Here is a 21,134-nt window from a genome sequence, read left to right on the forward strand (position 1 = left end):
TTTATTTATTTATTTCAAATGTATTTATTTATTTATTTTTGGCTGCATTGGGTCTTCTTTGCTCTGCTCAGGCTTTCTCTAGCTGCGGCAAGTGGGGACCATTCTTCACTGAGGTGCGCGGGCTTCTCACTGCGGTGGCTTTTCTTGTTGCGGAGCACAGGCTCTAGGCGCATGGGCTTCAGTAGTCGTGCCACGCAGCCTCAGTAGTTGTGGCTCGCGGGCTCTAGAGCGCAGGCTCAGTAGTTGTGGCGCACGGGCTTCATTGCTCTGCGGCATGTGGGGTCTTCCCGGACCAGGGCTTGAACCCGTGTCCCCTGCACTGGCAGGCGGATTCTTAAACCACTGTGCCACCAGGGAGGTCCCATTCCATTCCATCCTATAAAGAAAGTGATGGTTGGGACCTGCTGATGGCTCTCACCACCTATTGTTAGGTCACAACCTGCAGTTTGAAAATCACTTTCAGTGCATATTTATTAAAGGAAAAGGGAAAATGCTTACTTATACTCTACTCTTCTGAATACTTTCTGAATTTACAAAGTTGAGAGACTTCACATAAAAACTCAGGTATCTGGTTCTTTTTGGAAAAGTGGAATGAACATTCATCAATATTAGACCAGCATTTCCACACCTCAACATCTGGTGAATGCTGAATAGGGTTGCCCCCTTCGAATCCCTCCCTTTTATGAGAGGAGAATGGTTACAAGAGGCCCCTGCGTGACATGATGTGACAGTCAATTTCATGTGCCTTGTGCTGCAAGCATGGAGTGGGATGAGAGATGAAAATCACAGTATTCACAGTTCTACTTCTCCCCTCTCCTCTCAGTTGCCAGAACAGAGTCAGTATTTTGAAACTAAAATCTTCTCGAATATTCTTAGAATCTGACAGAAAGCTTTTGAGAGCTTTCCAAATTGTAGCGCTAGTAATGACAACTTGGCTATCCTGCCTAGCTATCAAATCTCAGCATCAGGGAAACCAAGGAAACTTCTGGAAGTCAAAGAAGTTGGTTCATTCTATATGCAGAAGATGTGAATGTTTTCTTCTCCCTTTTTCAGAGATACCCCCAATCCCTAACAAACAAAAATCTAGATGCTTATTAGCCTTAAAAATATAAAAATTAAAAGTAGGTACTCATGTACACTTTGCAAATCGATAAGACAAAAATCAATATATCTGAAAGGTTTATCTCCTCTTGAATGCAAACTAGGAATCAGGCAAAGGGTGGGGCAGGGGGGTGGGAGGAACAGACCCATGTTTTTCTTTGTTGTCTGTAAGCCCAGCATTCACTGACCCCTGCCTCAGTTCACACTGTTCTTCCCCATGCCAGAATTTCTCTAACCCTATCGTCATCTTTTAGTTCCTCACATTTTCATGCTCTTTCCTACCCCAGAGCCTTTGCATATTCTGTTCCCTTTGCTTAGAATCTCTTCCTTTTTCTAACTTCTCCCTGCTTATTCCTCCCTACTCTGCTTTATATATAGTTGATTTCTACTTACCCTATAGGTCTCAACTCAACTGTCCCTTCTACCTGGAAGGCTTAACCGACTTTCACCACCTCCAGGGCCAGGTCCCTTCTGTATATATATATTCCCATAGTGCCAGGGCCAAATCAGGGCTGTTCTGAGCCCAGGGTATTTTTGTCTTTGTGGGCCACTTCCTCCATAAAAGGATATTAAAGATTGTATTTTGCAACTGCAAATACATAAATGAATAAAGATGAATATAATCCAGGCTGGATTTCTTATGATATATTCATGATTATTATATTCATTTTTTCTTCTGGCTTTAAAAGAAATGAAAATAAAAACATTTTTGTGGGCCCCTAAAAGTACCATGGGTCCCGGGTACTGTACCCCCTCTTCCACATAGAGAAGCTGGCCTTGATGGCACAGTGTAATTTTTCTACTGAGCACGTATTCCAACTGTTGTTAGATAGTTTCTGCAAGGGGCAGATGAAGAACACCTACATCTGGGGAATTCCCTGGCGGTCCAGTGGTTAGGGCTCCGTGCTTCTACTGCTGGGGGCCCTGGTCCGGGAACTAAGATCCACAAGCTGTGCGGCCAAGAAAAAAAAACAAAAACAAAACAAACAAACAAAAACAAAACAAAGAACATCTATATCTGAATCCCCTGGAGTGACACTCAGAGTGTGAGACTTCTAGTGTCCCAGGGAAGGACTGGCCAAGGGGCCAAGGCCACCCTGCATTTTTAATCAAGCCTCTGATCATTCTAATGCTTACAAATGGCTGAGATCCACTAGAATTCACTGTTTAATGTCAGTTTACCTGGCTAAAACTTTGACTCCAGTTAGGACCATTTTGTGTGTGTGCAGTTCTGCATTTCTGCACCAGCATGGGTCCAGGCACATAGTAGGTGTTCAATAAGTTTTCAATGAGTAAGGGGAAGAAAAGAAAGAAACGTACCTGGACGTATGTCGCAAGCCTCCCATTTGTCACGGTTGTAGGAAAGTAACTATATTTTCAAGGACCTTGTGTATCTTATATCTCAATGTACCTCTTTCCCCTAAAATATTGCCTGGTAGAGTAGGTCTACAGTAGATGTATGTCGTTGAATGGTCAACCACGGGTGCAAAGTTTTCATATATTGCACACTTCCGTGATTTTACCCAGATTACAGATTAGTCATTTCATAAAAGTCTTTTTTTTTTTTTTTTGGCCGCATCTTGTGGCATGCAGGATCTTAGTTCCCCGACCAGGGATCTAACTGGTGCCCCCTGCATTGGGAGTGCGGAGTCTTAACCACTGGACTGCCAGGGAAGTCCCATAAATCTCTTTTTTTATCTATTTGAATTCGAGATTCGTAATGCCAAAGACATAAGAAATCCATGGATTTTACATAGGTGATTCATTTGGCTGCATTTGCTTACTGTATTTTCTTTTAGTTGAGGTTTGGGTGAATGGAAAACATCCTGTCTAAGGTGGAGAGAAAGAAGGCTACTTGATAGAGAAGGGATTGGCATAGCCTTTTGCATTCACGATGTTTGGCTTTAGCAGTGTAACTTTCTTACACGCAATAAGAACTTAAATGTTCACTGAACTCTTTCATACAATGAAATCATTTCAACTTTCTCTTGTGGGGTTTACATTGAGTTCACTTTAAGACGAGAGCCTTCAGGTCTTTTCATTATCCATAGAATGGAGAGCTTAATTAAATTATACCTGTCAGAGCATTTGTATGTGTTCTTTAGTGGTTAGCAACTTGATAATAATGACAAGTTTTAATGACCCGTATGAGGTCTGTATATTTCAGTCGTGTCCCAGGGATAGCTTTTCTTCCTCTTGTTAAAATTGCACTGCAATATCCATAGAGTGCGTGCTGCATTTAAAAACGTGTGTGTCGGACTTCCCTGGCGGTCCATTGCCCTTCCAACGCAGGGGGTGCAGGGTCCACCCCTGGTCAGGGAACTAAGATCCCACATGTCCATGCGGCGCAGCCAAAAAAAAAAAAAAAAGGGTGTGTGTGTGTGTGTGTGTGTGTATAAAAACAGAGGCCTTTTATTTTCTCACTTCCCCCTTAGAAGGAGGAAGAGATAAATCATGAGAACAGGACTGATATTAGGAATTTGGTCCAAAAAAAGAAGGTTCCAGCGAATGCTGTGAAGTCCATGTAGGTAAAACTTGACTTAAGATGCCTTCTATTTCATCATGAGTGATCGGGCAGTTCAGAATGAGGGCTTTGAAGAATTGTGAGTTATCCAAGAAAAATGATACTTGTTTTCTACTTGTGGTTCATTTTATTGATATCCAAACTTGTTTCATAAAACATGACATATTTCCCATATTACATGTTTAAAGATGGAAGAATATTTCTTGTATATTTAAAAACGTACAAGAAACATTTATGTACATGTATTTCTAATATGTATTTAAAATACATAAAAGCTGAAAGAAAACTTTTATTTGTGGACATCCGAGTGACTAGAAAATATAATTAGGCAAAATATATATTTTCTCAAGCATTATGGCTAGATCAAATTTGTTGTTTGCTTGGTTGTATTTGGTGTTTCTTTTGGGTTTGTTTCTAGTTTGCTTGTTGATACTGGTTTTTTTGTTTTGTTTTGTTTAAGATAGTAGAGTCCTTCAGCTAGTGAATAAAATCCTCCATGTTTTAACATTTTATGGTTGGTTTTATAGGCATTTAAAATGAATTGCACCTGCTGGTTCAAAGCTAAGGTATCTAGCGCTTACTCTTAAAGACATGTCTTATTTTCTAGCTGATCTGACTTAGCTAGGGAACCACACTTTGCTGGTGTTGCAGCAAATGATTTGACTCAAGGATTTAGAGGAAATATTAACGGGTAGAAATAAAGTGTTGCTGCAGATCAGTGCCACACCCCTTCTCTTTCTCAGTGGGTCCCAGCCGTCTATTGAATCCGAATCTCTGCAGTGAGATTTCCCCGACTTTCACCTACACTCCTGTGACTTTAGGGAAAAAATCTGCCTCTGGGACAAAGGTCAGTGAGCTAGCTTCATTGAAGGTTTGCAGGCTGCACTAATGTCTGGAGGCAGCAAAGAATAATGGGTCTGAGCATGGCGCCTAGCTGTGCAATCTAGGGCAGGTGAGTTAACATTTCTGTGCCTTTTTCCTCCTCTGTAAAATGGCATCTGCCCTACAGGGCTGTAGTAAGGATTCACTGAGTGAAGAGATATAAAACGCTTGGAATAGCACTTTGAGACGTGGTGAGCAAGATATAAAAATGTTTGCCATTATTGCGATGTGCGTTGGTGATAACCCCCCTCCCCCCAACGGCTACAGCTCAGCAAATAAGAGTCTGCTCAGGAGGGAGGGGGCTGAAACCACCGGGGGAAAGTCATTTACTGAAAGAACAAAGTTTTCTTTTATGTATTTTGAAAATGGAATCCTTCACAGAAGACAGCTCTTCTGCATAGTAAAAATGCCAGTGAAGAAGAGAAAATGCTGATTTCTCCCAGCCTGTGGCACCAGGCAGGAGGGACTTTTAGAGCCAAAGGGACTTTTAGCTGGGTAATAAAGCAATATTCCTCGGGGACACCACCCTCGTCCTTCTCCCGGTGATTGTAAAACTCTGTAACAGAATGTTCAAGGTCTTCTAGGTATTTTACAAAAATCACTTGAGAAAGACTGCTCCCGAACCATCAATTTTTAACCAGTGCTTACCGGGCATATTCTAAATAAGTGATACCCAAACAACTGTTTAATGGTTTGTCATGAAACTCTGCAATTGTTTTTTCTACTGGTGTTAGCAGTAAACATCCATTATGAGAATTACAACATGTGAGTTACACAAAAATGATAAGATAGTTTTTAAAACTAAGTTTTTTCCCTAAATAACAACAACAAAAAAATCACTGTTAAACAAATGTGAAAAATAAACACACGTATACAGAGGAAATTAAAAATTACCGGCGATTATTTATAACATCTTAGTGGATGAGAACGGGTTTTTTAAAAAAATCCCTCACATGTGGTGCAGAATCTGGAATTTTTTTTAGACGTCGGGATAAAGTAAGACCAAAATAAATTCAAGGAGAAAAAGAGGAAGCCATTCTACACGAATACCAGAATGGAGACCACTTCCTTCTCAGATAGGTACATCCTCCTTTGCGAAAAAGGACCAGGATCTTCAAAGTAGGGAGGAGAAACAAGAATATCCCTTGGGAACTCTAGGAGTTGAAAAGCACAGGCTTAATGTAAAAGCAACAAGCACAGGAGCTGACAGAGTCTGGAGGTACAGAAGGAACATGCAGACTCAGGCTACAAGGGACAGGGTGTGCTGTGGGAAGGCCAGAAGTCCTGGATTTAAGTTTGAGCTGTGCAACTGACTAACTCTGTGACCTTAGGAAGGTCAGGGTCTCTGGGAACCACGGTTTCCTAATCTGTGAAATGGGACCATACACTTCCTCTTTCTCCCTTGCCGAGTCATATTAAGATAATGTGTCTGTGAGATCCTTTCAGTAGTACAATGCAAACATGCTCTTCCTGAGGCACAATTCCAAGCTTTTCTGTACTGTTTGGATCAAAACATTATTTCCTTGTCTGCATTACTTACCTACATGGACTTACAGTTGTTTGTAAAGATGAAATGAGCTGCTTCCCCAGAGCCTGTTCAGGAACCTGGGTGGTTGAATTCTTTGCAAATTTATCTAAAGTCATGTTTTTAAAAATAGGTACCTAGTGCTCCCCTGGTGGAGCAGTGGTTAGGAATCCGCCTGCCAATGCAGGGGTTCCGGGTTCAGGCCCTGGTCTGGGAAGATCCCACATGCCGCGGAGCAACTAAGCCCGTGCGCCACAACTACTGAGCCTGCGAACCACAACTACTGAGCCCACGCCTAGAGCCCGTGCTCCGCAACAAGAGAAACCACAGCAATGAGAAGCCCACGCACCGCAGCGAAGAGTAGCCCCCGCTCCCCGCAGCTAGAGAAAACCTGGCCACAGTGACAAAGACCCAATGCAGCCAAAAATAAATAAATTAATTAATTTTAAAAAAACAAAAAACCAGGTACCTAGATATATGCTTCCTCCGCTGTCCCAAGGTTAAAAAGGCCTCGCTCACAGTTTATTCCTGACTCGGAACATTTGCCGACTGTTTCTGGACACCGGTTAATGGCCTAAGCTTAAGCCCTCTTGATAAATGGATCAAGAAGTCAGTATTTCCTCGCCAAACACATTCTCATCCTGTACCCCATCTCTGGCCAAATTCTTAGGGCTCCGGCCATAAATATGTAATGCCTCCTAGGAACACGGGCCTGCCTATCTGTGGGCCCACGCCCATCTGCTGTTCCACGTGAAACTTGGAGACAGGCCAGGGTATGGCCAAATAATGACTGCCAGAATGAGTTAATCACAGGCCCTCCAGAGCAGGGCGGACAGAGACCCCTCCACGCTGGACCCAGGCGGGCTGGGGAGGCACTTCTGAGCCTGCCATTCTGGTGGGACAGTAACCCTTCCAGGCAGCAGGAGCCTTTGTGAAATTACTGCAGTGTTGAGCTAATTGGGTGCCGGCTCTCTGGATTTAGGCCACAGTTACTGGTTGGCTTTTCTGAGCCTGCTTTTGGCAAGGTGGGAGAGGAGGAGAAAAAAAAATGGTGTAAGCAAGTTTCGAAATCTTAGATCATTTCATGAATGACTCAGTGTTTCCTTTTGGAAAAGTGCAATAATTGACGTTCATTAATAAGTTAGCTACAAAAAAAAAATAGTTCTAAATATTGAGGAGCCTTTTGGGCTATCTGAACACAGCCATCCTCCAATCTTCATTTTTATAGCTTCCAGAGGAATCTCATTCACTTGATAATGTGTACTTGTTGAAAAATAAACTGTCACATACTTCCTTCTTCAGGCTTCCTGTTCTTTCTGAGAAAAGCATTTAGGTTGTCTTTTTCTCGCTTTCTTTCCTTTTTTTTTTTTGATTTGAAAATGCAAAATATAATGTATCAAATTAACACGTACAGTTTAAACTTACATAATGTTATGTGTCAATTATACCTCAATCGAGCTGGAAAAAATATTCAAAATATAAAGCTACTACCCTTCTTTACAAGACTAGTTCTATTCAGACAAGAAGAGAATAGCAACTTCTTTATCTCCTCACAGAATGAGAAGGTTATACAGTATATTTCTTTAGTGTATGAAATAAATAACGAAGTATGTTTCCAATATTATCTTTAATTCATTTAGGCATATTTCAGTTTTAGAATTAAAGAAACAAAACAACAAAAACCTCTCTTTCTGTCTCTCTCTGTACAGAAAAAATCCTGAAGTTGTAACGCAGAAGACACCCATTTTTCCGGCATTAGTACTGTAGAATCCAGCTAAAGAGCTATAAACCCTGAGGATGTCTCCAATGACTCATTACTGGAATAAATGTTTCTAATGTTGAAGGTATGCAAATAGAGCTTAATCGGCGAAGGAAGACTCTGCAATTCAATAAATAAGGTTGAGAATGTTACTGTGGTTACCGTGGACTCTATTTGCATACAGGCTTATCTTGTTTTTAAAGCAGTGGGGAAAAAAAAGAGGAGGGAGAGAAAAATCCCAACTTTCACCGCAGGTTCTCAAAATACAATCTTATAAGGCACCACAGTTCAGGCCCCATTAACAAGCAGAAGAAAGAAAAAAAAAAAATGCTTAGTGTGGAAGAATCCAAAACCCATTAGAAACATTTTCTAGAACGTAGAAGGCAAACAAGACACTAGCCTCAGGTCATCTTACCGAGAAAATTACACAATCAAACTTTTCGTCACTCACGTCTGTGTGTTAGATGGGGCTGATTCTGTGACTACTCTGGTCTCAGGAGTCTGCCCTGCCCAGGCTGTGGGCTCATCACTACGTGTGTCCCTGGCTAGCGCTCCAAGCCAGACAGGGTCACATTGAAATAGAACAGAAGAAAGACAAAAAAGGAGAGGGGCCCCATAGCGGATTCTCACGTTATATATCAAATCACAAATCTTGCCTCGTTTAATACTGTGAATTAAGCTGGAATCACTCGTCCTCATTTTGCAAGAAAATGCTCAAACTGTACATCTTTTAAAAATTAAATTTTATTTTTGACTGCGTTGGGTCTTTGTTGCTGCACGCGGGCTTTCTCAAGTTGCGGAGAGCAGGGGCTACTCTTGGTTGCGGTGCGCGGGCTTCTCACAGCGGTGGCTTCTCTTGCTGCGGAGCACGGGCTCTAGGCCCGTGGGCTCAGTCGTTGTGGCTCGCAGGGCCTTAGTTGCTCCGCCGCATGTGCGATCTTCCCGGACCAGGGATCGAACCCGTGTCCCCTGCATTGGCAGGCGGATTCTTAACCACCGCGCCACCAGGGAAGCCCAAACTGCGCCTCTTTGTACCTCCATGTGAGCACATCTGATCCACTTTGGGCTCCAGAAGAAACTACGCTCCCGTGCGATTGCTCGTCCGTGTGTGGTGGAAGTATTTCAAGGAAATAGACTGGGCAAAGTCCGCACTGACTCAGGAAGGGAATGGATTTAAAGCTTCCGAACTTGTCTAAATTACTCATACTCCCGGTGGAGGAGCAGGAGGGAACAGGGAAAGCGCATCACAGGCAGATGCCCTGCTGGCGTGTGGCGCCCACGACAGACAGCATCTCACACTGTGGACGCCAGCAAATCCGACATCCGTTTGCCTTCCAGGTCCGACGTGCTGCAGAAATGCCGAAAACGCTTAGAGTAGAAACAAATACAAATGCTCTAAAGATTCATTTTATAACCATCTTTACGTGTTTGTATTTTATATAATTAGGTAATCTAGCTTTGGGGGCGTTGTCAAGGCTGCTCTGACAATTTACTCACGGACAGGATGGAACAGGTGTCCTATTTTTAGTTACTGTGCACCACCCCTCCCCAATGAAGTTCGATTCTGAAGTGGAAAGTGAGAAAAGGGAGCTGTGGTTAAGAACCTTAGGTACTGAGAAACAGAGATGGTGTGCTTTTATTTAAGGAGCTTGGTCCCTTAAGATTGTAATACAGCCATATGTTTTACTGGACTTAAAAAAAATCTACGGTCGTGTTTTTCTACCATGCTAGTACCTGCCTCTCATATCAAATTCCAGAGGTACAAAGGGGACACAGAGAAAAAGCCTATCCGCTGCCCACTATGCTCCCCGCCCCGCCACCTCCAACCCTTCCCAGGTCCCCTCCCTAGAGGTCTCCACTATGACCAGGGTGAAGATTTTTTAAAGGAGATAATTACCCTGTCAATTTGGTTCTCCTTTACAATGTGAATACCTCTTTTGTGGTCTTTATTCCTGGATAGTTTGCTCTGAAATATCTTAAGATACAAAGGGAAAAAAAGAGTTTCAGCGGTATGATAGTCTTTACCTATTAGGGTTTTAGTTCAGCTGTCAGTGAAACCTTTTTCTTTTTTCTTTCTTTTCTGTTTCACTTTTCGGAGATATTCTGCACCATTCTGCTGACCGAAAGACCAAAAGGAATTGGGGGCAGGGGTGTGGTGGAGGAGTGTGTACAGCATTTGTGTTTTATAAATATTTATATGAGAAAGAAAACAAGGCATGATTTAAGAAGCTAACATTTTTAACACATGAGAAAAATCATCACTGTAAAGGATCAGGTGAAGAAAAGCAGAATAAAACCAAGTACTATGCCATTTTTTAAAAGCTGCCAGGAAACATACCAATTTTGGAACCATGGTTGTTTCAGAGGGTCATGTGTTGGGTTTATGGGTGTTTTCTTCAGTTTTCAAATTTTCTGTAGTGAACAGTAAGTCCTTCTAATCATAAACATTAAAAAGTGTCTCTTAAGCATTCTATATTGTACCTAGAGTGTATCCTCTGGTCTTTCCTCAGTGATACTGTAAAATGTGTAAACTCTTATAATTAAAATATGGCAGGTGCGTAGACCTAATAACAATATTCTTCTGCTTATTGTGGACTTATCCCAAATAATTCTGATTCATCTACTGTGGCCTCTACTGTATCCTGTTTACATTTGTTCAACATATATTATGTATAGTTTAACCATATAGATAACATTTTGGCAACTATCCCTACAGTTTGGAAGTTGGTATTTTTAGCACTATGCAGGATATTCTGTATCAGGTCAATAAATAGAAATTAAACTTGAATATTGAGGATCTGGTCAGCTTTTCTTAAAGAGTTGGTCTTAAAAAAAAAAAAAAAAAAAAAGAGTTGGTCTTGACACCTACAACAAGCCTGAGAATGGGTTACAGACACTCCATCAAATAGTCTATAAAGATCCCTGGCGGTAGCTTCTTGGCTTGATCAGCTTAATGATTCATTTATATTGTAATGTTATTTTTCAGTTGTATGCCTGTGTGTGCTTAAAGTAAAAAGGACAAATATAAGTTTGAGGGGGAAAATACATTTTAATTGCTTTCAAATGTTCCAGTAAACTCAAACCCATACTCTTGCTCAAGAATTTCTTTGCCAGATTATTACGTACTTGCTTGCCAAATCTCTCTAGTTTTCTCTTATTTTCTTCATCTTAGGAACCATAGAAGATATTATGCTGGCTGGTTAGAAAATGTAAATATTTTCAAAAAACTTAAACATTCAAACGTCATAGGAAAGAGTAAAAAAAAAAAAAATCAGACCTCTACTCCTAAAAACAACTAATAATAAGAATCAGAAAATAGCAAAACCAATCTTAAGCCCCCAAGAAGAAAGAATATATAATTTTTTCACATTCATGTTTAATTTTGTTACCTTCAACTGTAGTTCCTACTGCAAACATCCCAATAAACGGCCAGTCTCTATGGCTAAGGAAATACTCCAACTTATGATCCACCGATAAGGCGAAGAAATATCAACAAGTCCAGGAGGTCTCCTGAGTCGCTATCTAACAGATGGTGGCACCAGCAGCAGGCCCAGCTAAGTGACAAGGCGCAGTGGTTGTACCCAAACCATTGCAAGTTTGCTAAGATTATTTCAGCCCATCGAACAGCTCCGGGTGGGCACCAGTCACACTGGATTCTATGTGACCAGAATACAATAGAATACACGTGAATGGTGGGTGCCCGTTGTTCAAAGAAGTTTGGAATCATTACAGGTTGAAATTCCAGTGTTTCTCTGATGAATTTACAGTATTTAGCTGCATGCTTGACAACTCAGAAAGACATAAAATCTTTCATAACTTGGAGAAGTAAAGAGGAGGGCACACACAGAGATGGAAAGAGACAAAACTTGAGAGTGAATTCAGATATCTTTTTTCACAAGCAAAAACTCAGATATAAATAATATCCTTAAGATGTTTATAAGAACAGTTTTATTTCAGTCTTGATTTCTTTGAGGGTGAAAGGAGACAGCTTCTTGGGTTCAGGATTCTCTTACGAAATACTGTTTTCTTTCTTTCTTTGGTTTTTTTTTTTTGGCTGCGCCTTGCGGCATGCAGGAATCCTAGTTCCCCATCCAGGGATCGAACCTGTGCCCCCTGCATTGGAAGTGCAGAATCTCAACCACTGGACCACCAGGGAAGTCCCCAAAGTACTATGTTTATTTTATTTATTTATTTTTTTAAAATTATTTATGTATTTATTTTTATCTTTTGCTGTGTTGGGTCTTCGTTGCTGTGCGCGGGCTTTTCTGTAGTTGTGGCGAGCGGGGGCTACTCTTTGTTGCGGTGCGTGGGCTTCTCATTGCGGTGGCTTCTCTTGTCGCGGAGCATGGGCTCTAGGCACGCAGGCTTCGGTAGTTGTGGCATGAGGGCTCAGTAGTCGTGGCTTGCGGGCTCTAGAGCGTAGGCTCAGTAGTTGTGGCGCACGGGCTTAGTTGCTCTGCAGCATGTGGTATCTTCCTGGACCAGGGCTCGAACCTGTGTCCCCTGCATTGGCAGACGGATTCTTAACCACTGTGCCACCAGGGAAGCCAAGTACTATGTTTATAAATGGTTATTTTCAAGACAAAATATCTATGACATCTTGACGTCTCCGAAAAGGCAATATTGGACTTCCCTGGTGCTCCAGTGGTTAAGACTCCGCACTTCCACTGCAGGGGGCACAGGTTTGATCCCTGGTGGGAGACGTTCTGTGTGCTGCGTAGTACGGCCAAAAAAAGACAGTATCATGGTCATGGGGCACTTTTCCTGCACCCTCCTAGTGTCTTGTGATATAAGCAGGGAAACTGAGTCAGGGATAGAGTCAAACTGTAGCTCTTATATGATCCAAGAACAGCAAAAGCCCAAAGTCTGTTTAATTTAATCCACTGCCCTTGGCTCTCAACTGTAGTTGACATCATTGTTATTTAAAGCACATGATTGTAAAAAATAGTTTTCATCATAATTATCATGTAGTGTTAGAAGTAATTCATTACTCTCTGGGGTCAGAAGGAAAGGCTTTCATTTTTTGGGCTTCTCATTGCGGTGGCTTCTCTTGTCGCGGAGCATGGGCTCTAGGCACGCAGGCTTCGGTAGTTGTGGCATGAGGGCTCAGTAGTCGTGGCTTGCGGGCTCTAGAGCGTAGGCTCAGTAGTTGTGGCGCACGGGCTTAGTTGCTCTGCAGCATGTGGTATCTTCCTGGACCAGGGCTCGAACCTGTGTCCCCTGCATTGGCAGACAGATTCTTAACCACTGTGCCACCAGGGAAGCCAAGTACTATGTTTATAAATGGTTATTTTCAAGACAAAATATCTATGACATCTTGACGTCTCCGAAAAGGCAATATTGGACTTCCCTGGTGCTCCAGTGGTTAAGACTCCGCACTTCCACTGCAGGGGGCACAGGTTTGATCCCTGGTGGGAGACGTTCTGTGTGCTGCGTAGTACGGCCAAAAAAAGACAGTATCATGGTCATGGGGCACTTTTCCTGCACCCTCCTAGTGTCTTGTGATATAAGCAGGGAAACTGAGTCAGGGATAGAGTCAAACTGTAGCTCTTATATGATCCAAGAACAGCAAAAGCCCAAAGTCTGTTTAATTTAATCCACTGCCCTTGGCTCTCAACTGTAGTTGACATCATTGTTATTTAAAGCACATGATTGTAAAAAATAGTTTTCATCATAATTATCATGTAGTGTTAGAAGTAATTCATTACTCTCTGGGGTCAGAAGGAAAGGCTTTCATTTTTTTTTTTTTTTTTTTTTTTTTGGCTTTCATTCTTAAGAGACCAAATCAAAGGTTAGTTTACCCACTAAACAGCCTCAGACATTCTCAAATGCCAGAGGATGTCTTCAGAAGAAATAAAATTCCTAAGTAGGCCTTCTTTGCTCCCTCTTAGACCCCTAAGAAGGCAGGTTTGCCACTAAGGCAAACACCTGCTTTATCTTGTAGTCTAAGACTATGAGCTTTTCTTATCTGTCTTATTTACAGCTAAGGTACTTAATTAAAAACTAAATATAAATCTATCAACCTGATGGGCAAAAAGAAGGAGTCTTTGAAGAGACATAGATTAAGGAAGAGAAGTCTGAAATAGAAAAATGGAATATTGTGTCATAGAGCAGATTTAGGATCCCTCAAACTGCAAAATAATGTTTTCCAAATAGTTTTTAAGTGTCTGTCAAATCTGTCAGTTACCTGCTTTGGGTTATTTTACATTTCTTCAAAACCTCTGAAGTTCAAAGTAAATAATGGTGACAATGGTTAAGTCCAGCATTTACAAGGAGACTGTTGCCAGAGAATTTGACATTTCAATTAAGGTTGCAACAGTGATGCCCCTGCCTTTTCAAAGATGATCAAATATATCACCTTGGAAAACTGTGTAATCTTGTTTGGAACCCTCCCTCATGCCCTTGTTCCCCATAAGAGATCTGCTAGAGAACTTTAATACAAACCAGAAACTTAATTTAAGTAAATGGTACTAAAAAAGAAACTTCTGGCCCAGTACTTCGAATCTTTGGACTATTAATAACCAAGAGAACTGTATTTTCAAGTTGGTGTATTGTTCATCTCTTCTGCTCCCAACTTTGATCTCAATATTTACACGGTGTCTGTGAAGTCTGGAAACAAAGAAGAAAATGCATAATATCATCATGAACCTCTTCAATCTGCAAACAATTAGAATACAACAGAATAGACTAATAGAATGCTATAATCGAATAAAACGAAACAAAAAAAAGAGTAAAGTAAATTAATAAAGTAAATGAAATAACACTCTCTATGTTTCCAGACTTTATGGAAATCCTCCCCGTGAACTTGTGGGGTGTGTTGAGCCATGAGGAGCTTGGCGAAATGGGAAACTCCACTGCAGGAAGTGGTGCTTTTCTGATGCTGCTAATTAAGGAATGTGGAACCCTTCCTTCTGAGTCAGCTTGGCGGTATGTGGATCTCTGCGCTGCTGGCTGCTTACATGATTATTGCATGAAACTTTGGAAATAAAACCAGAGTATCTCACCACTTAACACTTAAGAGGCAGGAGGTGGTATGTGTGTGTGTGTTTTTAAATGGTTCCTAATCTTTAAAATGGTTCGCTGCAGCTGGCCTTGTTATCAGCTGATCATATTTACAGCATAGTCTCAGACAGTGGTGCAACCCACAGAGAGGATTTGGACCATTTATGAGCTCGCATTTTAAGGTACCTAGGCTTATCAGAGCATTCTGAGGATTCACTACTGTTACACAGCAATAAAGACATCTCATGGGACTGTCAACTCTTTTAAATTACTTTTTGGTAAAATAAATGTTAATTTGCTTTATTTCAAAGGTAATACAGGCATATAAGAGAAAATATTTCGAGAAAAATAGGAGGTAGAAAAAATAATGTCATGCATATCCCATGATCAAAAAACCACCGTTAAAAAAAATTTAATAGAAATTTTGAAATGAACATAAGAATAGAATAGTGAAGCCCCCATGCCCAACCTCAGTTCTGCAGTTTCAAGACGTAAACCACATTTGCTTCAATTCTCTCCTTTTTTAAAGTTTGCTAAATATTATAAACTCCAACATACCAGGCCATTGGTCTCCTATACTCTTCAATATACATCTCTAAAAACTATGTAAATTTTTTTCTAGCAACTCAAAATGCCATTATCACAGCAAACGAATAAACAATAAGTCCTTGGTATCACAGGATGCGCAGTCCCTACTAAAATTTCCGTGATAAGAAAACCAATTTCAGCAGTTTTACATATTCTTATATGCTCTCTTTTTGCTTACTAATAAAAAGACATAGTTTGTTAAAAATATGATTTTGCATCTTGATTTATTTTCCATTTGCTATTTTAACTATTTCCCAATGGCATTATTTTTCAAAACTTTCTAATTTCAAAATGGCTATGTGCAAAAGTGGGGCATAATTTGGATGATTAGCTATTCCTCTGTGTGTTTCCACATGTATGTGGAGAGAGAGGGTGTGTGTGTGTTTTTCTTCCCCTTATATTAAGTCTCGTTGCCGTGAATGTCTTTGTTCATAACACCTTTTCCTTGATTAGGGTTATTTCCTTGGGGTTGATTTCAGGAGTGCTATTGCTGCACCCAAATGTATGAACATTTGTAAGGCCCTTGACTTGTCTCACTGAGTTGTTTACAAAAGGACTGTACCAATTTACACTTCCACTTACAAAGGATGAGAGAGCCTCTATTAAAATGTTTAAAGGCAGTGCTTTTCAGAGCTCTTATAAATCATTGGCTAAGGCTGGCTCATGTGTCATATGGTCATAGCCATCTCAAAATAAATAAATACACATTTTCTATAGCCATAAAAACCTGGCAAGCGCAGACTGCCAAACAACCACAAACTAACTTTGATTAAACAAGGAAACCGGTCTGCTTGTTGAAAATGTGGTAATGAGATAGTTTCCACCCAGCCGGGAAGCCCAGTCGTGGAGGGGGAGGGGAGCCTGCATTTCTTCTTGCCTCTCTACCCATCCTGGAGAAGGTAGAAATGAACAGGTCAGCAATCTCTTCCCTCTACGATTTTTTTTTTTTTAAGCTGAGTGTTTTATTTGTTTCCATATGGCTGAGTTGATGATGCAAAAATACGATTGAAAGCGGGTTGAAAACTAGCAGAAAACTTCTGGTGGCAGGCGTTTCCTGTAAACGCAGCCCCATGGTACCGGGTAACAGAGGATTAAGGCAGAGCCATTTTAGCCTGGAGTCCAAATTCTACTTTGTTTCCTTGGGGACACGTTGTTGTTCTTATTCCTTGACTTCAGATACAACTGCTTCAGAAACTGTTTATTTCTGTTCATAGACTTCTTTTCTTTAAAGGACATAGCATATCAGTTACAAATCATTATAGCAAATTCAATTGTATTTGTTTGGAGAAATTTCTGTGACAGAGTTTTTGTTTTTGTTTTTGTTTTTTTGAAAGTAGGGAGAAAGAAAAACTATCTCATTACTGTTGTGTTTATGGGGGAGGAAAAAAAAAAAAAGAAGGAACTTGATAAGAAAATACTTAGCAAGATGGTCTTTAAAAGCCCAGGATCTGAATCTTTAATTCTTTGCTTTTTCTTTTTCTTTTTTTTTTTTTTTTCTAAAAGTTCAGGAAAGATGGTCCTTTTATCCTCATTTGCTTTTATACTGTTTTCATGCCACTCAACGGCGCTGAAGCTGTTCCTCAAAGCAAGTGGGAACAAAACATAATCTCTTAAAATACTTTTAAGAGGACATGCAGGCTTGGTATTTGTAAAAATATGTCAACAAAATGTGCTAACGTCGTTTGAAAAAAAGTTGTCAAAGAGGCCAAGGAGATTAGTTAAGTAGAAGGGCTGATTTAGGACAGGGAGACGGATGGGATGGCTAATGTCGTTCTGGCTGACATTTACTGAGTCAGTTTTAAGGTTTTTAAGGTCTCATCACCATCAGCCCATTTAACCCTTAAAAGCGCCTGATGCATTGGGGGCTATTATTCCCATTTCACAGGTGAGGTGGAGAGGCTAAATCATCGGGCTGAGGCCCCCCAGCAGCTGAGCAGTGGAGTCAGAATTTGCATCCAGGAAGCCTCTGGAGACTGTCTTTTATTCAGTTCCGGTTTCTGGGAAAACTTGCTGTGTTAGTGTTGGGAGCTGCTGCAAGTGAAGTGGTGAAGTAGCTGGTTTGGGATTAACTATGCTCCAGAAATTTAGGGCAACTGTCTGATCTTCAGTCTAGACCCAGGGATTTTTTTTGGTCACTCTATGCCTGTCAAGGGTATGGCTCTGACCTTAATCTCCTCTCCAGCACTTCTCCCAAATCCCAATATCCTATTGGAGGGCGTGGCTTGAGAGGGCACTCCTCAAGTCAGGAGATACTTCTGTTCCACATCCTTTCTTGCTGCCACTCACCTCTGACCTCCTCCTTCAGGGGTCGCTCAGGCCTTGCTTGACCTTCAGTTTGGAGAAGATGCCCAAGGAACACTGAAAGGTGGGTTGTCTCCAAACTTCCTGGAGGATCACCCAGATTGAGGTATGTATCTTTTTTTCCAGGGAATTCCACGTACTTAGTCTATGTTGGGTGGGCGCTCAGATGATTGAAAAGTGACTCAGTTCTGGAGAGGGCAAATCCCTCACCTCTATAAACACACTTCTCCAACCCATGAGTAAGTACCGTGGCAGGGTCCTGCAGTGGGTGAGCTTCTGTGACCGTGGGCAATAATCTTCATAATAATAGTGTATCTTAATTAAATGTTTACCACGTGCCAAATTCTCTGCCAGACATTTTACAGGTGAGGATTTATTTATTCCTCTTAAATACACTTGTCAGTGAGTATTCTTACCTCCATCTGTAAAATGGGGAGAACAGAGGCAAAGAGAGCTCAAGTGAGGTGGCAAAGGCGGCACAGCTGGGTAGTCCAGAGTCTTCGTTGGAACCCAGTTTTATGAGCTCAGCCCTTTAACCACTATCCATATGACTGCTCGGAGTTGCAGGTTTCTAATCTGGGCGAAGGGGGTACTGACTCTGCCTGGGTATCCAGTAATGGTGCATACAATGAGCTTGGCCTATAATAAGTACTTAATCAATGATCCCCATTATTACCCTCTAGTCTCCTAAGGCCAAGGTCAACAACTTAGGGTCAAGAAGAATGGCATGTGGCAGCATGGGGTTTGGAATTAGGGCGAGAATTTCACTTTATTTTTGTTGTAGCACCTCAAGGAAGTTAGAGAAGTTAGTAAGTCAGAAAGCAAGTTAACCTCTGATGGCTATAGTTTCTCATCTGCCAAATGAATTTAAATATACTTAATTCATATATACATTTACATTTCTATATATTTACATAAATATAGATAGGTTTTCAGGAGAACTAAGTAACAGCTTGACTGGATACATTAGATGTAGAGTCAAGACTGGCACATAGCAGGGGCTCAATAAATTATTTTATTTCTCCCTTCTTATCCTTTTTATCTCTTCTATTGCTATTGTCCTCGTTATTGTTGTTGTTATTGTAAAAGTAGCCTGAAAATATGAACACACTTAAATATCTGAGTGATTTCAGCAAAGGAGACTATCTGCTTTACTACTTTAGAAGTGCTCTTAGGGCTTCCCTGGCGGCGCAGTGGTTGGGAGTCCGCCTGCCGATGCAGGGGACGCGGATTCGTGCCCCGGTCCGGGAAGATCCCACGTGCCGCGGAGCGGCTGGGCCCGTGAGCCGTGGCCGCTGAGCCTGCGCGTCCGGAGCCTGTGCTCCGCAGCCGGAGAGGCCACAGCAGTGAGACGCCCGCGTACCGCAAAAAAAAAAAAAAAAAAAAAAAAGTGCTCTTAATGTTATCATCTGTTTAATAAGCCTCTTAATACCCCAGCCAGGTCATCCTTCCTCTGCTCAAACCATTCAGGGGCCCTCAGGCTCATTCAGATAAAATCCTATCTTTACAAAGTCCCAAAGGCCCCAGGCAATTTATACGCATCCCCTCCTTTCTCATTTTCTGATTTGTCTCTTCTTACTTCACGCCAGCCACTCGGCCACCATGCTAGCTGCCTTGTAGTTCCTTGAGTCACCGGATACACACTTCAAGGCCTTTGCAGGCCAACCTTTTAGCCTCTTTCCCCAGAACCCCACATGGTTCCCACTGCAACCCTATTCAGATCTTTACTCAGATGTCTCCACCTATGAAGTCAACCTGCAGACTGTGTTTTTTTCTTTTGGCCACTTCTTGGCATGCGGAACTTCCCTGACCAGGTATCGAACCCGCGCCCCCTGCAGAGGAAGCACGGTCTTAACCACTGGTCTCAGGGAAGGCCCGGACTAGCCTATTTAATATCCCCCTGCCTCCCTCACCTACCCCTTCCATTTCCTGACCCCTTCGCTCCCCTTATTTTTCTCCATAGTACTTACATAACACACTAGAATATTAAAAGTTAACCTTGTGAGGATAGGCATTTTGATTGGTTTGCTTTCCTGTGGCATTCCCAGCACCTAGAACAGTGCCTGGTACACATTAGGTGCTTAATAAATGTTTGTTGAGTAAGAGAGTAAATGCTTGAGTGAATGAAAGAATTCAGGGGGCATATTTATTTAATCAAATAGAACAGCTAAATATTGAGACACTTCCTGTGTGCCAGCAACTGTGACATGGAGGAAACTGGCCTTCCCTTCAAGGAGCCTGTGATTTATTCACGTGGGCTAAGCATAATCCAACAAATGTCACAAAGGAGGGGTGAACAAACAGTGACTGAACAAAGAGAGGGTGGCGGCCTTTGGAGTGGTCCTTGGGGAATGGGCAGGACGGCTACAGATTGACGTTTGCACATACATGGCACATGTATTTGGGGAGATTCAAAGTGACAGTGGGACAGGAAGCCATCGCAGAGCAAGGAGATAGGTAAGCAGAGAATGGTTTATCAAATGTTTATCAGAAGGCAGTAGATGGAGATACTAAACATTTTATTCCCTGTTTTTTTTAAATTTCCCAGTGTATTCAACACAGTTTGGAATTTCTTTTCAGTAGGCATATGAGTATGCTTTACATGTAAAGAAATTAAAATATTTAGCTATCACCAAACTGTCCTGGATCCTTGCCCACACTTGAGAATTAACCAGCTTTTATTTGTGTATTTCCATATATATATTTCTTATTTATTTATTGAGATATAACTGACATATGACATTATATTAGTTTCAGGTGGTACAATATAATGATTCAGTATTTGTATATATTGAGAAATGATCAGCATATGTATATTTCGTATGATGCGTGTGTACATGTATATTTACATTAATATACACAGACATATACATATTTATACATACATATATGTATACATAAACATGTATGTATTAATGTAAATATGTGTACATGTATACGTATATATGTATATGTAAATATATTTATATATAATATACACATAAATATTATATACATATACATGTAATTCCTTTGGGAAATATATTATTGTGTGTGTCTTTTTAAACAAAAATGGCATACGTTTTTGCAGCTTTGTTTTTTTACTCCACAGTGCCTTGGTGATCTAGCCACACCACTTCATTCTTTCCAACTGCTGTCTATATTCTTCAATTCGGATATACCGTAGTTTATGTGGCCATTTTCCTTTTGATGAATGCATAGGTTGTTTCTAATTTTTCACTGTTATAAACAATGCTGCAATGAACATCCTTGTGTATGCTTCTTTAAGTACCTGAGTGATTATTTCTCCAGGGTAGGTACTGTAATTTTATACTTTTCTGTTTATTTATGTTTTAATTTGCTTAATGTCTATTTCTCCTATTAAAATGTAAGCTCCATGAAGGTAGGAATCCAATTTGTTTTATATCTCATTCTTTTTTTTTTTTTTTTTTTTTTTTTTTTGTGGTATGCGG

The 21,134-nt window shown here is 41.0% G+C and overlaps 1 protein-coding gene across 2 annotated transcripts in view; it reads left to right on the forward strand.

The window, feature by feature from the left end:
* Positions 1–16,279: 16,279 nt before the first annotated feature.
* ZNF217 (zinc finger protein 217) overlaps positions 16,280–21,134 on the forward strand; it is a 38,401-nt gene continuing 33,546 nt past the window's right edge. For both annotated transcript variants that reach the window (XM_055090158.1, XM_007113337.4), the window contains exons 1-2: positions 16,280–16,294; positions 17,687–17,788. The gene's annotated coding sequence lies outside the window, so the exon portion shown is untranslated. The remainder of the gene's footprint in view (positions 16,295–17,686; positions 17,789–21,134) is intronic.

This window comes from Physeter macrocephalus, chromosome 14, assembly GCF_002837175.3.
Source record: "Physeter macrocephalus isolate SW-GA chromosome 14, ASM283717v5, whole genome shotgun sequence".
NCBI classification, from domain to species: domain Eukaryota; kingdom Metazoa; phylum Chordata; class Mammalia; order Artiodactyla; family Physeteridae; genus Physeter; species Physeter macrocephalus.